The sequence below is a fragment of the Apodemus sylvaticus genome, chromosome 6 (genome assembly GCF_947179515.1).
Source record: "Apodemus sylvaticus chromosome 6, mApoSyl1.1, whole genome shotgun sequence".
NCBI lineage: Eukaryota > Metazoa > Chordata > Mammalia > Rodentia > Muridae > Apodemus > Apodemus sylvaticus.
The window spans coordinates 85,310,086-85,323,677 of NC_067477.1; the positions used below are offsets into that span (position 1 = coordinate 85,310,086).

At 37.3% G+C, this 13,592-nt stretch overlaps 1 protein-coding gene and 1 pseudogene across 1 annotated transcript in view; both read right to left on the reverse strand.

Moving 5' to 3' along the window:
* Positions 1-13,592, reverse strand: part of Dgkb (diacylglycerol kinase beta) — a 750,451-nt gene that overhangs the window by 259,839 nt on the left and 477,020 nt on the right. The window lies entirely within an intron of this gene.
* LOC127688086 (uncharacterized) lies at positions 3,458-3,557 on the reverse strand (annotated as a pseudogene).

Genomic DNA, 13,592 nt, shown 5'->3' on the forward strand with positions numbered 1-13,592 from the left:
TTTCCCCCTCCCCCTGCTCACCAACCAACCCACTTCCACTTACTTTCCTGTCCAGGCATTCCCTTAAGATGGGGCATTAAACCTTCACAGAACAAACGGTCTCTCTTCTCATTGATGTACAAGGCCATCCTCTGCTACATATGTGGCTGGAGCCATGCATACCTCCATGTGTACTCTTTTGTTGGTGGTTTAGTCCCTGGAAGGTCTAGGGGTATTGGTTAGTTCACAATGTTGTTCCTCCTATGGAATTGTAAACCACTTGAGGATCTTGGTTCTTTCCTCTAGCTCCTCCATTGGGAACCCTGTGCTCAGTCCATTGGTTGGCTGTGAGCATCAACTTGTGTGTTTGTCACGAATAGAAGCTTTGTCAGGAGACAGCTATAACAGGCTTCTGTCAGCTAGCACTTGTTGGCATCCACAATAGTGTCTGGGTTGGGTAACTGTATACGAGATGGAGATGGATTCCCATGTGGGGCAGTCTCTAAATGGCCTTTCCTGCAATACCCATCAAAATCCCAACTCAATTCTTCACAGAGTTAGAAAGAGCAATTCTCAAATTCATCTGGAATAACAAAAAACCCAGGATAGCTAAAACTATTCTCAGCAACAAAAGAAATTCTGGGGGAATCAGTATCCCCGACCTCAAGCAATACTACAGAGCAATAGTGTTAAAAATTGCATGGTATTGGTACAGTGACAGGCAGGCAGATCAATGGAACAGGATTGAAGATCCAGAAATGAACCCACACACCTATGGCCACTTGATCCTCGACAAAGGGGCTGAAAACATCCAATGGAAAAAAGATAGCCTTTTCAACAAATGGTGCTGGTTCAACTGGAAGTCAGCATGCAGAAGAATGCGAATTGATCCATCCTTGTCTCCTTGTACTAAGCTCAAATCCAAATGGATCAAGGACCTCCACATAAAGCCAGACACTCTGAAGCTAGTAGAAAAGAACCTGGGGAAGACCCTTGAGGACATCGGTACAGGGAGAAAGTTTCTGAACAGAACACCAATAGCGTATGCTCTAAGAGCAAGAATTGACAAATGGGACCTCATAAAATTACAAAGTTTCTGTAAGGCAAAGGACACCATCAAAAGGACAAATCAGCAACCAACAAATTGGGAAAAGATCTTCACCAATCCTACATCAGATAGAGGGCTAATATCCAATATATATAAAGAATTCAAGAAGTTAGACTCCAGAAAACCAAACAACCCTATTAAAAAATGGGGTACAGAGTTAAACAAAGAATTCTCATCTGAAGAACTTTGGATGGCAGAGAAACATCTTAAAAAATGCTCAACTTCATTAGTCATTAGGGAAATGCAAATCAAAACAACCCTGAGATTTCCCCTTATACCAGTTAGAATGGCTAAGATTAAAAATTCAGGAGACAGCAGGTGTTGGGGAGGATGTGGAGAAAGAGGAACACTCCTTCACTGCTGGTGGGGTTGCAAATTGGTACAACCACTCTGGAAATCAGTCTGTTGATTCCTCCGAAAACTGGGCACCTCACTTCCAGAAGATCCTGCTATTCCACTCCTGGGCATATACCCAAAAGATTCCCCAGCATGTAATAAGGATACATGTTCTACTATGTTCATAGCAGCCCTATTTATATTGCCAGAAGCTGGAAAGAACCCAGGTATCCCTCAACAGAAGAGTGGATGCAAAAACTGTGGTATATATACACAATGGAGTACTATTCAACCATTAGAAACAATGAACTCTTGAAATTCTTAGGCAAATGGATGGAGCTAGAGAACATCATACTAAGTGAGGTAACCCAGACTCAAAAGATGAATCATGGTATGCACTCACTAATAAGTGGATATTAACCTAGAAAACTGGAACACCCAAAACATAATCCACACATTAAATGAGGTACAAGAAGAATGGAGGAGTGACCCCTTGTTCTGGAAAGGCTCAGTGAAGCAGTATTCAGCAAAACCAGAATGGGGAAGTGGGAAGGGGTGGGTGGGAGGACAGGGGGAGAGAAGGGGGCTTATGGGACTTTCGGGGAGTGGGGGGCTAGAAAAGGGTAAATCATTGGAAATGTAAATAAAAATATATCGAATAAAAAAATAAATTGGCTAAGTTCTGGGGAAAAAAAGGAAGGACTGAAGTATGCACATTTTGGTCTTCCTTCTTCTCGAGCTTCACATGGTCTGTGAATTTTATTTTTGGGTATTCCAAACATTGGGATTAATATCCATTTAGCAGTAAGTGCATACCATGTGTGCTCTTTTGTGATTGGGTTACCACATCAGGATGATATTTTTTAGTTCCATCCATTTGCCTAAGATTTTCATGAATTCATTGTTTTTAATAACTGAGTTGTATCCACTCTGTAAATGTTCCACATTTTCTGTATGCATTACACTTTGAGGGACATCTGGATTCTTTCTAACTTCTGATTATTATGAATAAGGCTGCTATGAACATAGTGGAGCATGTGTCCTTATTACCTATTGAAACATCTTCTGGGTATATGCCCAGGAGTGGTATAGCTGGGTTCTCAGGTAGTACTATGTCCAATTTTCTGAGGAACTGCGAAACTGCTTTCTAGAATGGTTGTACCAGCTTGCAATTCCACCAGTAATGGAAGAGTGTTCTTTCTCCACATCCCCTCCAGCATCTGCTGTGTCCTGAGTTTTTGATTAAGAGTGTTGAACATTTCTTTAGGTGTTTCGAAGTATTAGGTATTCCTCAGTTGAGAATTATTTGTTTAGGTCTGCACCCCATTTTTAATAGGGTTTTTTGGTTCTCTGGAGTCAAACTTCTTGAGTTCTTTGTATATATTGGATATTAGCCCTCTATGGGATGTAGGACTAGTAAAGATCTTTTCTCAATCTGTTGGTTGCCCTTTTGTCACATTAACACTGTCCTTTGCTTACAGAACCTTTGCAATTTAATGAGGTCCCATTTCTACAGGGATTGCATTTAATCTGTTGATTGCTTTAGGCAAAATGGCCATTTTTACTATATTAACCCTGCCAATCCATTAGCATAAGAGATCTTTGCATCTTCTGAGATCTACTTCAATTTCTTTCTTCAGAGACTTGAAGTTCTTGTCATATAGATCTTTCACTTGCTTGGTTAGAGTCACACCAAGGTATTTTATATTTTTGTGACTATCGTGAAGGGTGTTTCCCTAATTTCTTTCTCAGCCTCTTCATCCTTTTAATAGAGGAAGGCTACTGTTTTGTTTGAATTAATTTTATGTCCAGCCACTTTACTGAGGTTGTTTATCAGGTTTAGGAGTTCTCTGGTGGAATTTTTTGGGTCACTTAAGTATATTATTATATCATCTGAAAATAGTGATATTTTGACTTCTTCCTTTCCAATTTGTATCCCTTTGACCTCCTTTTGCAAATTGCTCTGGCTAGGACTTTCAAGTACTGAATCAAACAGGTATGAAGAGAGTGGTCAGCCTTGTCTAGTCCCTGCTTAAAATATTGGAAGGCTTTACGAATTTGCATGCCATCCTTGCGCAGGGGTCATGTTAATCGCTGAATAGTTCCAATTTCAGTGTATGTGCTGCTGAAGCGTATACGTCATTCCATTTTTTGTGGTTTCTTTGTTCTTGTCTCTTGCACAATATCTTGTTTCCTCATGAAACAATCTTTAATAAAAACATTGAAAAGTTGACTTGAGAAATATGAAACTTTTATTTTCTTCCAAAGTACCTAAATATGTATTACAGATATCCCTGAATAGGTTTTATGAGTTGTTATTTATAGGAGCTATATCTGATATCCCAATAATTGCTTACTATTCTTCACTGTGGGCAGGAATTAGACAACCCATTTCTTTTAAATGTAGAGTTCAAATACTTTTCTAATAGGTTATGATATCCAATACCTTCTATACTAATTAGTACCAACTATCAGCTTGACACCATCTAAGATTAGTGGCAGAACGTTTTAATGTCAAGGTACCTAGATGAACTTAGTATGTGTGCATGTCTGTTGGGAATTGTCTTGACTGTAAATTCATGCAAGTAGACTATAAAGGTTTTGAGCAGAATTATTTTGTGCACTGGTCCTTGGTCTGAATTAGAGTAGCGAAAGCTAGCTGTGTAAACAAAGCAAGCAAGTATACACAGCTTTGTTCTTGCTTTACTTCTGATGTTGAAGTCAATGCCTCGCCTCCTGTACAGTGATTTAGCCTGCAGTTATATATAAGCCAAAGCATCTCCTCTCCCATGATGCTTTTTTGTCAGGGTATTCATCAGAGCAACAAATGTAACTAGGACAGTATCCTAGGAAAATTTAACCAAAATTAACTTTCTTCTCAAACAAAAGGTTTCAAAGGGAATACAATGCCTTTTTTATTTTTACCACTGTCTCTATTGGCATATTTACTAAAACAGCGGACCTTTATTATGCAAAAGGAAGAAGTCCGGGACTATAAGTTTCTTTATAATTTATAATTATCTCTTATACACTTAACATTCGTTGAAGGTTCAACTCACACAATATCACACTGCAACAGAAAACAAAATAAAATAAGTTGTAGAATTTTGCTTCAAATTTAATTACTGATAGTAATTATTATTTCTGGTGTAGGGAGAACTTTACTCTGTGGTCTAGGTTGGTGTTGAAATTGTGGTTGTTCTTCATCCTCAGCCTCCTGGATGCTAAGAAGGGACCAGACAAGGCTGCCCCCTTTCTCCTTATCTTTTCAATATTGTACTTGAGGTACTAGCTCGGGCAATTCGACAACATAAGGAGATCAAAGGGATACAAATTGGAAAGGAAGAAGTCAAACTATCATTATTTGCAGACGACATGATCGTCTACCTAAGTGACCCAAAGAACTCCACTAGAGAGCTCCTACAGCTGATAAACAACTTCAGCAAAGTGGCAGGTTATAAAATCAACTCAAGCAAATCAGTGGCCTTCCTATACTCAAAGGATAAGCAGGCTGAGAAAGAAATTAGGGAAATGACCCCCTTCACAATAGCCACAAACAGTATAAAGTATCTTGGGGTGACTCTTACCAAACATGTGAAAGATCTGTATGACAAGAACTTCAAGACTCTGAAGAAGGAAATGGAAGAAGACCTCAAAAAATGGGAAAACCTCCCATGCTCATGGATCGGTAGAATCAATATAGTTAAAATAGCCATTTTGCCTAAAGCACTATACAGATTCAATGCAATACCCATCAAAATCCCAACTCAATTCTTCACAGAGTTAGAAAGAGCAATTATCAAATTCATCTGGAACAACAAAAAACACAGGATAGCTAAAACTATTCTCAGCAACAAAAGAAAATCTGGGGGAATCAGTATCCCTGACCTCAAACAATACTACAGAGCAATAGTGTTAAAAACTGCATGGTATTGGTACAGTGACAGGCAGGAGGATCAATGGAACAGGATTGAAGATCCAGAAATGAACCCACACACCTATGGCCACTTGATCCTCGACAAAGAGGCTGCAAACATCCAATGGAAAAAAAGATAGCCTTTTCAACAAATGGTGCTGGTTCAACTGGAGGTCAGCATGCAGAAGAATGCGAATTGATCCATCCTTGTCTCCTTGTACTAAGCTCAAATCCAAATGGATCAAGGACCTCCACATAAAGCCAGACACTCTGAAGCTAATAGAAAAGAAACTGGGGAAGACCCTTGAGGACATCGGTACAGGGAGAAAGTTTCTGAACAGAACACCAATAGCGTATGCTCTAAGAGCAAGAATTGACAAATGGGACCTCATAAAATTACAAAGTTTCTGTAAGGCAAAGGACACCATCAAGAGGACAAATCGGCAACCAACAAATTGGGAAAAGATCTTCACCAATCCTACATCAGATAGAGGGCTAATATCCAATATATATAAAGAACTCAAGAAGTTAGACTCCAGAAAACCGAACAACCCTATTAAAAAATGGGGTACAGAGTTAAACAAAGAATTCTCACCTGAAGAACTTCGGATGGCGGAGAAGCATCTTAAAAAATGCTCAACTTCATTAGTCATTAGGGAAATGCAAATCAAAACAACCCTAAGATTTCATCTTACACCAGTCAGAATGGCTAAGATTAAAAATTCAGGAGACAGCAGGTGTTGGAGAGGGTGTGGAGAAAGAGGAACACTCCTCCACTGCTGGTGGGGTTGCAAATTGTTACAACCACTCTGGAAAGCAGTCTGGTGGTTCCTCCGAAAACTGGGCACCTCACTTCCAGAAGATCCTGCTATACCACTCCTGGGCATATACCCAGAAGACTCCCCACCATGTAATAAGGATACATGCTCTTCTATGTTCATAGCAGCTCTATTTATAATTGCCAGATGCTGGAAAGAACCCAGGTATCCCTCAACAGAAGAGTGGATGCAAAAAATGTGGTATATCTACACAATGGAGTACTATTCAGCCATTAGAAACAATGAATTCATGAAATTCTTAGGCAAGTGGATGGAGCTAGAGAATATCATACTAAGTGAGGTAACCCAGACTCAAAAGATGAATCATGGTATGCACTCACTAATAAGTGGATATTAACCTAGAAAACTGGAATACCCAAAACATAATCCACACATCAAATGAGGTACAAGAAGAACGGAGGAGTGGCCCCTGGTTCTGGAAAGACTCAGTGAAACAGTATTTGGCAAAACCAGAACGGGGAAGTGGGAAGGGGTGGGTGGGAGGACAGGGGAAGAGAAGGGGGCTTACGGGACTTTCGGGGAGTGGGGGGGCTAGAAAAGGGAAATCATTTGAAATGTAAATAAATCATATCGAATAAAAAAATTTAAAAAAAAAGAAAAAAAAACCAAATGCCAAAAAAAAAAAAAAAAAAAAAAAAAAAGAATATAGATGTGAGCCACCATATCTGGCTTCACTGTGTTGTTCAACTTTGTTTAAATCTACATATATTGCTTATGTTATTAAATTCTATTTTATTCTATGTTCCTGGGTGTTTTCACTTTCAGTGATTTCCTAGTGCATCATTAACAAGATGCACAAGTATTTTTAACTACAAGATTCACTAAACCTGATCCAGGCTTAGCTACAATTCTACTATGCCGAACCTTTGTTTCAATTAGCAGAGTTGCTATGCTTTTTGAGTAAGAGTACTGGAACTCCAAAGAGAAAGCATCATCCTTACAAATACTTTAATGAACCTCAGGGTGAAACTACTAAACTTACGTGAACTGTTAAATGCTGCATCAGTACTAGCTTGATTTCATAATATCCATTAATTAACTCAATTAATTTTCCCCTGTTTAGTGAACTTACCTGAATTGACATTTGTGTTTTTTTTCTTTTTGCTTATTTATGTGTTTTAGTAAGAAAAAAAAGCAAGCTCAGCAAACCATAAATTTTATGTCTTTATACACAAAATATATTTCTGGAAGCCAAGACTTAATGATTTATGAAGATGCACTTCATTTTTAAATGTATGGAGGAATGGATAAACTTATAAGAGAAACATAGAGGTTCAAAAAAAGCCATAATAATTAAACATTAACTGAAGTTAATGGTCAGTAACCTGTTCCAGTAGATTAACATCTCAACCTTATCTTTATTTAGTAAAAGATAATTAAAATAAAATTATTTTGGCTATTCTAAGTGTACCATACTTTACATTTATAAATATTTTACTTTTATGCTGTATTTCCTAAACAGTTTGTTTATTGGCCTCTGGAACAGGAGAATAAAACTCCAAACTGAGGAACTATATTGACTTAATTGGAAATATGTTACTTTTTAAAAAGTATCCTAACCCTACTTTTTAAGTGTCTCATTAGAGATTATTCACTTACTACATATGATTACATGGGCTAGTTTTATTTGATGACTTGCTATTTTGATTGCATATCTCCACTATATGATTTTAGTGAAGATAATTGTGCCAATTTTGTTTTCGAGAGATCTTTCAAGACAGAATTGGCATACTGGTAGTCTTTAATCGCTTAAAAGTATTGTCAATGATTCATCATTAGATATTAAAAGATGATTCTCTATTCACTCTGAAACATCCAAACTTGACCATAGGCTTCTACTTAAGCTCTTCCAGGAAAGTGATCCGAAAATGTGTGTTGTAGAGAATTTCAGGGCTAAGATTTATATATACTACATTACTTGTTATGTAACTAAAAAATAAGAAAAAAAATAAAATTTAATATTGTCCCCAAGAACAGATATGTTAAAACTACAAAATCAATCCATCAATTGGTCTACTTTTTCTTGTAGGGTTGTTGAATGACCAAAACCATTAATCTTTTACAGTCCCTAAATTGATAAGCCTTATTAATGATATTGAAGTTTGGGAAATTATAACATTACTAAACAAGCCTCCCACCCCAAACTCCACCATGAGTATCTACCTAAAGGAAATGAAAACCAAGGGTTACTAGGACAAATTAATTTGAATGTAACATATTGCTGATTAGTCAGGATTAAGACACCAGGATTGGAGATTTCTGTCTCATTAGCAGGCTGTAGGTTGTCAGTGTTTCTTTGTGCACTGGATGGAGTTGCATTAGCAGGTCAAAGGAGCAAAGAAAAGCTGGATTTTTCACCATTCTACCAAGCCATTTGTGACATTTGGAGAACAACTCTGTCAAGATAGCCCCAGAAACATTGGTTATCTTTGTACTCATTTTCCAAGATGTAAAACAAGCTAAAAAAAAAAAAAACCCACAAAATCAAAATTAAGTGCAGACCCTCCCTCATTAAAGGGACATTATTAAGCAGATTTCTATTAGGTGTTGATTGAGAACAATTTGCTACCCCAAACCTCTCTTCTGTTGTTAATGTAATCATTTAAATAAAAGAAGGAAAAGTGCTGTGAATCTTCCTTCCTGGAGGAAAGATGTTAGAAGGAGGCTGGGAATTCAATGAGCCATGCTATGAGTGGCTGTGAATTATAGATGACAGCATAGATATATTTATTACTTTATCTCAAATTAGAGCCAGACACTCTGGAGCAAGATATCCTTTAAGTAGTCTTAGTGAGTGGTGAGTTGTGCTGGCAAGAAAAGTTTCAGTCCAGCAAAATTTCTTTTTAAAGAAACAGGAAAGTATAACTTAATTCTATATCCCTAGAAAGGTTAACACATCCAAGTTTTGTTTTTCTGATTTGATTGTTTTGTTTTTGTCTTTAATGTAGTGACCTGGGTGGTAGCCTCCCATTATAAGTTTAAGAGGTTTATTTTTTTATTTTTTTCCATTTCAAATTCTATATTAATAGAAAAATATGATTGTGCAATAACAGAGAATACTTATTTTTTTTTTTAAAGAAGTTTGTTTTCTCAGCTTTTATGAAGAGAAGAATGTCTGAATTTCACATAGATTCACAGAAAGGAGGCACTTACCAATATGTCTTTAAGGGAGAATAAAAGATAAACGAACACTGAGGAGAGGAATTCCCTGTGGAAGCTCCTGTGCACTTGGCAGGGGTTACTCTCCAAACTGTCCCACTTGCATTTCCTCTGCTCTGCATTGGTTTCTGATATAAGGCATGTATTCTTCACACCAATTTAGACTAAAACATTTTGAGTTGGTATCATTCCTAAATTAACAAGTATACTTACAACTTTCATTATAGACAGATTGTTAAAGACTAATATATATGAACACACACACACACACACACACACACACACACATCTTTTATTCTCAATATGCCAAGAATTTTATCAAGAATTAGAGGCTTGGATTTTTCAACACCTACTTTAATAAATCTCCTCAAATATTTTGACAACCCACACCCAGACTTTTAGCACATTATCAAGAGGTAAGAGAGAAAAGATGTAAATAGGACAAAGAGATATGGACCTGTGTAGAAGTGGTTCTTTTATGTTATTCCAATCTTCCTTTGTCCAGCAGTCTAGTTCAGCAATGACAGAATATGAACAGTTCAAGAGTATCACCAAACACCAATCAGTGATAGTGGCACGATCCAGCTGAAACCACCAGGCTTCCCATGCTGGATCTGCATGAGTCAGCCGGAACAACCCGAAAGAGATCAGATGCCAGAATTTCTCTGCCATGCTTCTGTCAACAATGTGAAGATCAGTGAGGATCTTCGAAGGAAGCATTGCAAGGCTAGCTATGGAAGCACTCAGACACTGCCATTGACTCCTATTTATATCCCTCCAAACACCATGTGAGCCTGCCTCCGCAAGACCACACATGAATCTGCATCACATGACACAACTGGTAAGTTCCACTTCAAATAATAAATTTTGAATTTTATTTATTGCCTTTCTCTTTGCTTTTAATTAAGTACTTTTGAAATAGTTCTTCTTTAATAAAATTCTGATACTGAGTCATCCTTGTGTTTGGGGATAAAATCCAAATTTGCCATGATGGAATTGGTATAAATACAGAATGAAAGTCCGTTGATAAAAAGGGAGTATCTACAAGTTCTACCATACTGCTACAGATGACAATTTTGCAACAAAGGAATATTCAAAGAATAATGACGGGAAAAACAATCTTTCAATGAACAGTGATAGAAAAATGGATTGGAATATACAAAGCAATAAAAGCAGATATCTAGATGTTATTATCTGGAAAAAATAAAGTCGATGGAATTAAAGATATCAAATAAGACATGATACTGTGAAAAAGCTACAGGATAAAAAGAGGAGAGAAATATTGAGAAATCCCAAAAGCACATGACATGAAAGCAAGCATGTACTACCACATGATCCAGCAATCCCTCTGCTAGGTAAGTATGCAAATGCAGTGGTACCTTCTTAGTGATGAGACATCTGTGTGGCTGTCTTTACTGCAGTACTGTCAAAATTGCCAAGAAACAGGACATTAGATGTGTTCATCAAGTGATTAATGAGAAAATTAAAATGTGGAAGATACATGCTATCAGATATTAATCTACCATAAAAACTTCAATGTTGTCATCTGTGACAACATTAGACAGGGCTCAGCTTTGTATGTTAAGTGAATTAAACAAGTGTTAGAAGGGCAAACACTGTATGATTTCACTCATGTGTAGAATCTAAAAGCAGTGCTCTGCTGGGATTTGAGATTTGAATGAATAGAGGACACCAGAGGCTGTAGAGCCAAGACCAGTGGACAGAACAGGAAATAGGTTGACCATCCTGTGCTCAATTATTAGCATATAACATCAAGGAATTGTGATTTGCTATTGCGAGTCAAGGTGACTTGGGATGCCAAGCATGTTCCACATACTTTAGAAAAATAGAATATTCTAAATGTCTTCACCTCTAAGAAATGAATATTTGAGGAGATAGCTATTTTTAACATGATTTAAACAGTACACAATGATACATGCATTAAAAATATCACATAGAACTCTCTAAATATGTATAAATGATTTTTATGTTTTATGTATTAGTTAAAAATAAATTTAGATAAAATATTCAACAGGAATACAAAGTAAAATTGTTATTTTTCTTGATCTGAGAGCATAAGCTATTGGTGTTCTGTTCAGGAACTTTCCCCCTGTACCGATATCCTTAAGGGTCTTCCCCAGTTTCTTTTCTATTAGCTTCAGAGTGTCTGGATTTATGTGGAGGTCCTTGATCCAATTGGATTTGAGCTTAGTACAAGGAGACGAGGATGGATCTATTCCCATTCTTCTGCATGCTGACCTCCAGTTGAACCAGCACCATTTGTTGAAAAGGCTATCTTTTTTCCATTGGATGTTTTCTGCCCCTTTGTCGAGGATCAAGTGGCCATAGGTGTGTGGGTTCATTTCTGGACCTTCAATCCTGTTCCATTGATCTGCCTGCCTGTCACTGTACCAATACCATGCAGGTTTGAACACTATTGCTCTGTAGTATGGGACCTCATAAAATTACAAAGTTTCTCTAAGGCAAAGGACACCATCAAAAGGGCAAATTGGCAACCAACAAATTGGGAAAAGATCTTCACCAACCCTACATCAGATAGAGGGCTAATATCCAATATGTATAAAGAACTCAAGAAGTTAGACTCCAGAAAACCAAATAACCCTATTAAAAATGAAGTACAGAGTTAAACAAAGAATTTTCACCTGAAGAACTTCAGATGGCGGAGAAACATCTTAAAAAATGCTCAACTTCATTAGTCATTAGGGAAATGCAAATCAAAACAACCCTGAGATTTCACCTTACACCAGTCAGAATGGATAAGATTAAAAATTCAGGAGACAGCAGATGTTGGCGAGGATGTAGGGAAAGAGGAACACTCCTCCACTGCTGGTGGGTTTGCAAATTGGTACAACCACTCTGGAAGTCAGTCTGGCGGTTCCTCGGAAAACTGGGAACCTCACTTCCAGAAGATCCTGCTATACCACTCCTGGACATATACCCAGAAGATTCCCCAGCATGTAATAAGGATACATGTTCCACTATGTTCATAGCAGCCCTATTTATAATTGCCAGAAGCTGGAAAGAACCCAGGTATCCCTCAACAGAAGAGTGGATGCAAAAAATGTGGTATATATACACAATGGAGTACTATTCAGCCATTAGAAACAATCAATTCATGAAATTTTTAGGCAAATGGATGGAGCTGGAGAACATCATACTAAGTGAGGTAACCCAGACTCAAAAGATGAATCATGGTATGCACTCACTAATAAGTGGATATTAACCTAGAAAACTAGAATACCAAAAACATAATCCATACATCAAATGAGGTATAAGAAGAACGGAGGAGTAGCCCCTTGTTCTGGAAAGACTCAGTGAAGCAGTATAGGGCAAAACCAGAACAGGGAAGTGGGAAGGGTTGAGTGGGAAAACAGGGGGAAGGAAGGGGGCTTATGGGACTTTTGGGGGGTGGGTGTCTAGAAAAGGGGAAATCATTTGAAATGTAAATAAAAATATATCAAATAAAAAAAGTAAAAAAATTGTTATTTCTCAAAAATGATACCAATCAATGACATGGGAAACTTTATAATTTTAAAATCATATCTCATAAATGATAGATCACAGAGTATCAAATACTGGGGAGTAATTTCTCACTAACTAGTACCATTTTGATTTAATTTAATATTTTTTAATTGTTGAGAGTGTGTATACCATGAAATATGATCATATATGCCTTTCAGATTTCCTCATATTCCCCAACCATGCTATTATCTCCACTCATTTTTTTTGGATGACAGTATATTGCTAAGTTACATAGAATGGCCTCAAACTTATGATCCTCCTCCCTTGACTAAATGAGTAGCTAGGATTACAGATGTGCCCCTTATAAGATCTGTTATGTATCAGTATAGACTGTTCAAATAGCTTGAGTAATGTTTTCCCTAATTTGGAAATTATTTATTGCTGTGGGTGGTGAGTATAACTAAATGTTAAATTGGATACTGTGGACCATAGTTCTGCTATATTCTTTTCTTCTCCACATGGAATTGAATGTCTGTTTATGTGCCATAGCATCTTACATATTCCTTGTAGACAAAACTGTGTCTTTGTGAATTGTCTATAAGTATCTGAGCTATAAATTTCAGGTTATTTTGAAGTTGTGCCTGTTTGTATCATTCGCCCACTCAAGACATCACACATTCTTCAACCACCCCCTACACTTGGAACAGACACCCAATTAATACATGCCAGGCAGGCCACCTTGCTCTTCTCCTTCAAAAACTCCGAAAAAACC